A 9,045-nucleotide genomic window follows, 5' to 3' on the forward strand; every position below is an offset into this window, starting at 1 on the left:
TTGGGTAGTGTCAAAATGTTGAAACTCATTATATATGAGGTGTGAATGGTGCATCTGTTGATAATTGATCAGTTTCTTTAATGGTTACCAAATAGTGGGATATTCATCAATTTTACTCTGAAACTGCCTTGCAAGAATATGTCAAGAAACGCTTCAACATTTACAATTTACATTCATAAGGTGAAACAGTTTCAAGTATCCTTGAACTCTTGCAAGTTCTTGGCAAGGCCCGTGTGGATTTACAATAGGTGTCCTCTGCACCTAAATCTAACAGGACATTTAAATCAACGTCAAAGCTGAGAAAAAGTGGAATTTAAATATGACTATAAGCTATCTTGCCATGATATTTCACATATCAATGCTCAAGGTAGAACCTGTGCGCTGAATCTATCAAGAACCCAAGCTGATGCCACTTAACCAGACTAAAAATATTGCACACATTATAACACAGAGCCTCAGAATGAATAAACTTACGGAAGGTGACAAGGAGGAATTTGCTCTCTTTCAGCACTTTTTTTTTGGAATTTTTTTTTCAGAAATATACATCATAAAATCTTCAATAACACAGTATTAAACTTTTCATACAAAGAAGAACAAAAACAAAATATTCCCTTCCCCCCCCCCTCCCCCCCATACATATAGATCTGCAAACTGTCAGAGTTTACATATCTTTAAAATGTATGGAATACATTTGGGGAAATCACTTTTGTGTATATATGATATCCTTTCTGTTATTGTATTGGGCCCCTATGTACTCCAGGTATGGCTGCCAGACCTTGACAAAAGTGTCATGTTTATTCTTTAAATTATATGTGATTTTTTTTCCCTTAGGTAACGGCCGTTCATTTCCACAGTCCGTCATGATATAAGTAGAGGGGAGTCAGACTTCCAAGTGATCACAATGCATTTTTTTGATACTGCCAGTGCTATTTTTACAAATGAGGTTTGATATTTTGCCATTTGTTTGCTTATTTCAATAAAATTGCCTGGTAAATATAGCTCCAGTTTGTCCGCAAAGGCCGCTCCTGTTATACTGGTTAATTTTTCTGCAATATCTTGCCAAAATGGCCTCATCTTTACACACCACCACGTAGCATGTAGAAAAGTTCCTATTTCAGTCCCACATTGAAACACATCTCTGAAATTTCTGCTTTTGATGTATGTAACTTCTGTGGAGTAAGATATAATTGATGCAGAAAATTATACTGAACTAGTCCATTTCTTGCATTTATCATTGTCCATACACCAATCTGATCAGCTTCTTTCTGAAATTACTACACCTAAATCTTTCCCTTGACCTCTGTAAACCTGGATTTGCACTTTCACTTTGGAGAACATAGTACATTTTTTAATATAAATTTGGGTGTATTCCCCATTTTTTCCATTTCAATAGTTTTAGGTAGGTTTAACGTTGGTCCCCATTGATCTTTTAGAAATTATCTTAGTTGGAGAAAACTACAGAAGGTCCCATTGTCCACTCCAAATTTATGTTTCAGTTGTTCAAAGGACATAAGAGTTCCTTCTGTGTAACAGTCTTTAAAATATCTTATTTCCTTGTCATACCACAAATTCAATATTCTATTGCTTATGTTCATAGGCAATAACACATTTTTTTTACACAGTGGGGCTTTTATTGATATCCCTACTTTTTTTCCTATACATTCATTAATTTCCTGCCATGTTCTGATCATATGTATTAGTATGAGATTATCTGCCTATTTTTTAGTGAATTGACACCATTCATAGATAAAATCCTTTGCTTCCCCCTCCCCATTAAATACATTCTCATTTGAATTCAAGAGGGGGGTGTGGCTGTCTTTCATAAACAAGGCTGTGAGAAATCTAGCCTGGGCAGCTAGGTAGTATTTCTTAAAATCCAGAAGTCTAAGTCGTCCCATGTGATTTTTTCCAATGCAATTCTTAGTACCTTGTTATTCCATAAGAACTGTCTAATATGATTATTTAATAACTTAAAGTTTTTTTAGGTAACAGAATAGACAGCGATTGAAAAAGATAATGTATTCTTGGCATTACTTTAATTTTAACACAATTAACCATTCCCACTAAAGTTATTGGTAAATCCCTCCATTTCTGCTGGTCTTTTTCTATCTTCCCAAGAAGAGTAAGATAATTTAGTTTGTACAGATTCTGTAGATTATTGTCAGTTGCTATGCTAAGATATTTTATTCCATCCATCTTCCATTTAAATTTACTTCCTTTTTGATCCTTTTCACATTCTAAATGTGTCAATGGCATTATTTTATTGTATAGCAAGATATTCTTCCATATTTTTCTAATGTTCCTTGAAATTTTTCCAAAGATTTAACCGGGTCTGACAGGTACAGTAGCATGTCATCAGCAAATAGACTAATTTTGTGTTCTTCTTCTCCAACTTTGAAGTCCTTTATATATGAATCCCTCATTATCTCTGCTAGTGGTTCAATCATTAGAATAGAAAGCATTGGGGACAGGGGCATCCCTCTCTACTCAATCCACTCAAGAGAAACACCGCTGATATCTGGCCAATGGTTATAATTTTAGCTTGTGGTTTATGGTATAAAGTTTTTATTCAGTTTATAAATGTTCTGCTTATGCCAATTTTTTTCCAGTGTTTTAAATAGAAAGGACCATTCCAAACAGTCGAGTGTGTTTTTCACATCCAGGGAGACTGTAATACTTGGATTCCATTCGAATTTTGCCATGTGTATTATATTAAATAACTTCCCGAGTCTATTTGAGGAATGTCTTCCTTTAACAAATCCTACCTCGTCTGTATGTATCATTTTTGGCAAATATTGTCCTAATCTATAAACCAACATTCTTGCTAGTATCTTATAATCAGCATTTAACAGCAAAATTGATCTATGTGACAAAGTTTTTAATGGATCCCTATCTTTTTGTTTGGTGGTACTGTAATTATAGCATTTGAGAATGATTCCAGGAGGGTCTTTGTCTCTGCTCCTTGATCCATAATGTTAATTAATAGGGGCATTAGTAATTATTTGAATTGTCTGCAAAATTCAGGAGGGAATCTATCCTCCCCCGGTGATTTATTAGCCTGTAGGGTACCCAGGGCTTTTTCAATTTCTTCTCTTATAAAGGGATTGTCTATTTCTATCTTTTCTAGTTTTGGAAGTTCAACATTTGACAGAAATTCTTCCATTTCATTCTTGTCTCCTAGTAATTCTGATTCATATAATTTCACATAATATCATCTAAAGGATTCCTTTTGTTTATGTTAGAGTATCTGTCTCTGTTTTTATAGCATTTATTATTCTTAATAACTCCTGTTTTAATTTATCTTTATGTGCCATTTGCCTAACATAATATTTTTGTTTAGTTTTTAATATAGCCTTTTCTGTTCTATATGTTTGTAATGTATTGTATCTTAGCTTTTTATTCTTCAGTAGTCTGTATTCTCCTTTGATTTTTTTTCTAATTTTGTAATATCTTTCTCCAAACAGTTTACTCCTGCCATATATTCTCTCTAAGATTTTTTGTATAGGATATAATTTGTCTCCTCAGGTATGCTTTGAGTGTGTCCCCTATCAAAAAGCTATTATTAATAGATGGCTGACTTGCTTCACAAAATATTTCTGTCTCCTAATAAACTTGCAGAAGTCTGTTCTTTTGAGTAACATGGCATTGAGACTCCACCTGTATACTTGCTTTTTCATTATCGCAATAGTTAATGCTAGTGGTGAATGGTCTGATAAACACCTTGCTCGGTATTCTGCTTTTATCACTCTACTTTTTAGCTGGGCAAATATTAAAAATAATCTATATGAATCGTGTACCCTTGAGTAAAAGAAATAGTCTCTCTCTCTCTGGAATTTAATTGCCTCCATATATCGATAAGATTTAGATCCTTCCTTTCACCTTTGTTACTGTTCTTGCAGATTTATCTAATCTTGGGTCCAAGCAAAAGTTAAAATTTCTTCCAACCAGTATATTTTGTCTTCCCTCTGCCGTTTTTAAGAAGATATCCTTCATAAAGGCTTCATTTTCATAATTTGGGGCATAGATATTCATGTGTCCATGCTTCTTCCGAAATTTTACGATGTGCCATTACCTACTTTCCAGACCGGTCAACTGATGAGCCTTCTATTAATACTGGTTCTTTCAGCGCTCTCTCAAGGTTTTCTTTGGTTAGCACATGAATCTTGTGCCCTTTCTTGATCTTGTTTTGCTCACTTTTTTGTGCTCCATTTTCATGTCTTTCTTTTTTGACCTTGACCATGAGCTCAGCCCAAACTGAAGATAAAAAAGGCAGGTAATAAACGCACAAGGATTGAGATTCTCATTTTGCGGCAAGGGAAAGGAGCCAAGCATTCCATCACCGTCTATTTGTCGCTGCATGTAACTTTCAGGACAGTTTCAAGATAGCCAGAACAAACAGATCACATGATTGCAAAGCTTTACTTGGGAAATGCAAGGTAAATATCTGCAATCAAAGTGATGAATAATAACTCTTTCACCTTGCCACTGATACAAGGTCACCTCCATGTTCATTGATACCATTTATATTTGCGTTACAGCAAAGAAATTTAGGGCAAAAAATGGTTTGACACAAATGCTCCATACCTATAAAACTGAAAGAATTGTTTTTCTTTTAAGAAAACCTGCTGCACTTCAAATACTTGTACCCTGTGGCCTTACCTGTGAACATTACAGATATGGGAATTTTATGGCACTTTTTTCCCCACCTATGAGGAAGGGAAAAGAAAAGTTCTCTTACATATATAAAAACTAAACTAGCTATGAAAGTTTAATGTGAACTTATGATGACATTAAAATTACTCGCATCATTAATCCACTTACATTAAGCTGTATAAATCACAATGGGCAAATTATTTCCAAGCATTTAATTTCAAATTCACTGCTGGATAGTAAACGAAGAATAGCTGTCAAAAACAGAGATGGACAGAAATTGACTATTAGAGAATATGATGTTTAGAATACTTCAAGTTAGCAGAAAATAACACATCATGAAGGAAATAAACATGAGGTACCATCTTAGCTAGCAAACCAGAAATTCAGCAATGATGAAATCATTTAACATGCCACCGTATGGCAAACGACATACATGCACACATATGCTGCAAAACTAATATCCCACATTCCATAAAGATTCAAGCATCAAAAGTGCCTGAAATTGGGGACACCAACACTCCCGAGCATAAAGCCTTGCAAAAGATAGTGGACACAGCTCAGGACATCACAGATGAACCTTCCCCACCATCGAGAACATCTACAGGGAACGCTGCTGTCAGGGAGCAGCAGCAATCATCAAAGATCTACACCACCCAACACATGCTCTCTTCTTGCTGCTGCCATCAGGAAAGGGGTGTAAGTGCCACAAGACTCGCACCACCAGGTTCAGGAACAGCTGCTCCCCCTTCACTATCAGACTCTTCAACAACAAACTCAATCCAACTCATTTAAGGACTCTTAGATGTTTATTGATTTTTTTTAAATTCTCTCTGTATTGCACAGTCAGACTGTTTACATTCATTATCTATGTACAGCTCTTTATTTGTTCACATGTATACACTGTGTATAATTTTTTTTTGCACTGCCAGTAAGTGGCAATTCTGCCTTGACTCCAGAAAAAAGAACCTCAGGGTTGTGTGTGATGCCATATATGTACTCTGACAATAAATCTGAAATAGCTACAGCCTTCTCCAACTGTTGCTGCTCCCCTTCTCCCAATAGCTGCCCTACCTTGATTCCCAGTTTGTCTTTGTCCTGAGTTGCCGAGCAGAGTCTTCCCCAAAAGGAAGTTTGTCAAGTCACGTTTATTGTCTTCTGATTGCAAAAGTACAATCCAATGTAATAGTATTCCCCGGTCGGTGCAAAACTCACAGACACACAACTGGACATACACACATTCAAGCAAACAATACATATGCAGGTCAAGTATTCCTATATGAGATAAATAAATAAATATAGTTTTATGATCTCACATGGTTAGTGTGAGCAGATCCTTTGGTCATTCAGCATTCTCACTGCCGGTGGGAAGAACCTGTTCCTCAGCCTGGTGGTGCTGGCTCTGATACTCCTGTATCTCTCTCCCAATCTCTCTCAGCATCTGAAAGATGCTGGGTGCTGTGTGGAAGGGATCCTCAATTATTTTGCACGCTCTCTTCAGACAATGATCCCATTAGATCATGTCAATGGTTGAGGTGGGGGGGGAGTGGGGAGTGAGGAAATTGAGGTTCGAGTGATCTTCTCTGGGTTTTATTGATGTTTAATGCTGTCAGTGTAATAAGGGGGCCATCAGTTTACACCTCATAACTTAAAAGATAATGAAAATTCTTAAGATGTAAGTAAAAGGTGATGGACAGATTCTGAATTTCTAGCGTTTTCCTTGCAGAATGTGAAATTGTAAGGTAGAGGAACAGAGCAGAATAAAGAGATTTGTTTGCCAGATAACTGCAAAGCTGTGAAAGCTGGCAGGTTCAGGGCTGTTATATCTGATGTACTATTTACTACAGCAATTTTCATCCAAGTGGCAATTACATTTATTGAAATACAACAAAATTGGTGCTGCTCTGTTCTGGTTCTGATGATATAAATACACATAAATAAATTGAATGCAAGTTCTTCAAACTTGCTTTATTCTCAGAGTGAGACAGACAGTTAATAACTTTACCTTAAGAAATGTACCAGGGGTGTAGGTTAATTGGGTGGCAGAGACTCATGGGCCGAAATGGCCTGTTACCATGCTGTATGTCTAAATTTAATTAAAATTAATTTTAAAAATTATTAAATCAAATTTAAAGAAATGTGCTGCAGGACATTTAATAGTTAGTTGCAGTCATTAAATTCATACAAAAATAGAGTTGGTTTTGCTGTAGGAAAACATCTATAATTTTCAGTCAACAGTGAATATATTGTGTTTGCCAGTGATCTCCAAAGTAAAATCACACTTGCCTTGTATGGCTTCCTGAGTGGGATCTTCCATTATCCATTATTTTGTGGCTGCATCAACAGTGCAAACATTTATATAAATCACCTAACAAATATAAATAAAAATAGTGCACGACAAGTCAAAGTGAGGCAGTGTCTTTAGTTCATTGATCATTCAGGAATTTGATGGCAGCAGAGAAAAAAAGCTGTCCTTGTTCCATTGAGTGCTCGTCTTTAGGCTCCTTTACCTTTTTCTTGATGGTAGCAGAGAGAGGGGGGGCATGTCTGGATGGTGGGGGTCCTTGAGGATAGAGGCAGCTTTCTTAAGACAATGACTCATGCAGATGTCCTCAATTGAGTGAAGTCTAGTGCCTGTGATGTCACAGGTCAAGTTAACAGCCCTTTCGAATGTTTTCTTGTCTTGAGTGTTGGCACCTCCATTGATGCAACAAGCTAGAATGTTCTGCACACTGCAGCTGTAGAAGTTTTCAAGAGTCTTCGGTGACATACCGAATCTTCTCAAACACCTCCCAATGTATAGCCAGCCGCTGGTGAGCCTTCTTTATGATTGCATCAACATGGAGGCTCCAGGACAGACCCTCAGAGATGTTGACACCCAGGAATTTTAAGTTCTTGACCCTCTTCACTGCTGACCCCTCGACGAGGACTGAATCTTACAGTTTGGAATAGCTCATTTCACCCCAGCAAATCCTGATATATAAATGGGGCATTTTCTTATTGAGATCATGCTGTGTGGAGGTTTTGTTTGAGAAATCCCCAAACTCCAATAGATACCAGTGAAGAAACTTGGACAGTCAGCCAAGCAATTCAATTCCTTAACCCAGTTCAATGTTTTAAATGTTTCTGATATTTAGAAATATACAAAAATTGTTAAAGTCCATAAAAGTACATTTAAGCTGTTAAACGAAAACATTAATTAACACTTAAAAGACATTTTAAACCTTCAAATAAATTCAAACTCTGAAAAGAATTTAAACTAACTACTTTGCACTGCTGTGATCTATTCACTGCAGCTTCTCTACCTTTTGTTACTCTCTCTCTCTCACACTCTTTATCTTCCTCTCTCTCTTTCTGTTGAACATCATACATTTTTGCTATCTACCTTACCTATGTCCTTCCAATAACCCTGATAAAGTTGCAACCGGGGGTGTGACCACTGCAGCAGGGTTGCGAGAATTACCAGGCACATCTTGTAACAACTTCCAGTCTTCAGTGTTCATGACTAAGGCATTTCATTAGGTTCGTGGCGAGTTACTGATTTCCTCCTCAAAATCCAAGTTCATACATACAATTTGAATTGACCAACTTTGCAATATAGGTAGTAACAAAATCTGAAACATTCCTTCATTACTATCTTCCAATCCAGCCAGCTCTCCAGCTCTGCAGCGGAATTGGCTGATCCACATTATTATATTTGCCGTTACCGGTTTACAGCTCAGATCCCCAAACTGTGCAAAGTCCCTTCAAAAATAACAGACGATCTCTTCAACAAAATCAGCGCCTCAATGAACATTATTAGATTTTTAGCCAAGTGAAAGTGAAATTCCAGGAACTGTTAACATCTATTTTAATATAATTTGCAATTACTTACACTGAACCCAAGACTATACCCTTGACCACTAGTGCACAAATGTCGAGTCACGTTTTGCTTAAAATTAAGACGCACCCTGTATTATAGAAACATAGAAAACTTACCGCATAATACAACCCCTTAAGCCACACATGTCAAACACTGGCCCGCGGGCCAAATTTGGCCCATGATATAATTATATTTGGCCCGCAAGATCATATCAAATATGTATTAGAGCTGGCCCACTGGCCGCCGCGCCAGTATAGTGCATGCACAGCTAATACTACAAATCCCAGAATGCTTTGCAAATGCATTGGCGCCGACCCGTCAGCCCACTAATCGCCCCCATCTCCTCTCTTTACTTTTATTAGCATCTGCGACCTGTCGCCAAACTCACATGTAATAAACCCCTTATGAAAAATGGCCAAACAAAAGACAGAAAACAGGACCTTTCATTTTAAAAAACAAACCTGTTTGTCTTGTGTGTGGAGCCAGCATGTCTGTAGCTAAAGAATATAACATACGACGACACTATGAAACAA

Source organism: Narcine bancroftii, chromosome 12 (genome assembly GCF_036971445.1).
Source record: "Narcine bancroftii isolate sNarBan1 chromosome 12, sNarBan1.hap1, whole genome shotgun sequence".
Classification (NCBI taxonomy): domain Eukaryota; kingdom Metazoa; phylum Chordata; class Chondrichthyes; order Torpediniformes; family Narcinidae; genus Narcine; species Narcine bancroftii.